This window comes from Drosophila ananassae, chromosome 2R, assembly GCF_017639315.1.
Source record: "Drosophila ananassae strain 14024-0371.13 chromosome 2R, ASM1763931v2, whole genome shotgun sequence".
NCBI classification, from domain to species: Eukaryota; Metazoa; Arthropoda; class Insecta; order Diptera; family Drosophilidae; genus Drosophila; species Drosophila ananassae.
This window is the reverse complement of record NC_057928.1, coordinates 14,725,697-14,727,086: the sequence shown is the minus strand read 5'-3', so window position 1 is coordinate 14,727,086 and position 1,390 is coordinate 14,725,697. Positions and strand designations below refer to the sequence as shown.

General features: G+C 46.5%; 1 long non-coding RNA gene across 1 annotated transcript; it reads left to right on the top strand.

The window, feature by feature from the left end:
* Nucleotides 1-638: 638 nt before the first annotated feature.
* On the top strand, nt 639-1,100 carry LOC116655822. Its single transcript, XR_004310896.1, has 2 exons — nt 639-713; nt 858-1,100. It is a non-coding gene; the product is annotated as an uncharacterized LOC116655822 (long non-coding RNA).
* The last annotated feature ends 290 nt before the right edge of the window (nt 1,101-1,390 follow it).

Sequence of the window (1,390 nt, the reverse complement as noted above, 5' to 3'; positions counted from 1 at the left end):
TTACGCACGAGTTGCAATCTTTTTGTGTCCCAAAAGATTTTCCATCTGCATGTGGTGGGACCGAAGCTGGTCGGGTCGAGAGTGTGTGTGAATGTTTCGTTAAATTGATAGAATAAATGAGCATAAATTGAAAAAAGAAATATCGATGAAACAAGGCACGTTGAGGGTATGTGGCGAGTCCACCCAAGCAACCCCCTGGGGTGGCTGCTGGAAAGGGTGGCTCTGCTCCTGTTCCTCATCCTCCTCCTGTTTCTGATTCCTTTTCCTGCTCCTCGGGGCACATATGGGCAATTATTTAGTGCTTTGGCACAGCTCAGCACCGTCTCAGAGCGAGGGGCTGGGGGTGGTTAGTCCCCAAGCAGACCGCCATTACTATCGATTTGAGGGTGTATTACCAACTATCGGAACGGAGACCACCCAGGACCTAGGACCTAGGACTTTGGCTAACAAAACTTTTCCCGTTCAATTGCATGCAATCAGCAACTGGCTCGCCTCCAACTTGGGCAGAGACATGGAGGTACACTAAGAGAAAATGAAGGTCCATTCTATAATATTAAGTATAAAAAATAATTCTAGGAGATATTATATTTATAGGCCTCTTAAAACTAAATCTCTTTAATCCTGATGTTTCTGTCATTAATTTTAAATACAAATATTTTTTCAACTTCAAAAATTCTTCTTCCTGAAGGACCTTTTAAAAACCAGACTACTCCGTAAGTGAATAGACAGGCAAAGATTCGATGGCATAAAGTAATTTTAAGAAGCCATAATTCCTATTCCCTCGGACTGTCTCGGTTGATGCTTATTATTCCTGGACGTCGCCTCATCGCGTGTGTTGCCAATTTGTCGGCATTCAGTCACTCATTCACCGACGACGTTCAGTTCAGTTCAGCCTGCTTCGGTTCTGCCCAGGACATGGACATCCTTTTGGGTGGGAGCTGGATCATGGGACGTGTGCTGGGCGAGGGTAGGCCACCACCCACTTTTGCCTGGTGCTACTGCCTATTGCTGCTGTCGTCGCTGTTTGTTCGCGCAACCAAATTTAGACGTAATTAAATGTGAATTGTTTATTTAAGGCGCACGCTCGTCTACCACCCGCACTCCCCCGCCACCATATTCTGTTGCACAAACAGCTCCTGGGCCCAATCAGGACCTCAATGCTTTTTCTTCGGGAAACAACTGCATTTCAGGCCCAGGCACAGACCCAGGACGAGGCCGGGTGCGGAACGGACTCTGAACAGCTCAAAAGTTTTCGTTGTTGCCCATTGTTGTTGCTGTGGGTTCGACGTTGCAATTATTGCCCCGTGGCAAGTTTCAAATGAAAGCAGGTGTGTCAAATGTAAACTCGACAGGAACAGAAACAGGATGGTTGGAAGTAAAAGGAGCTGGA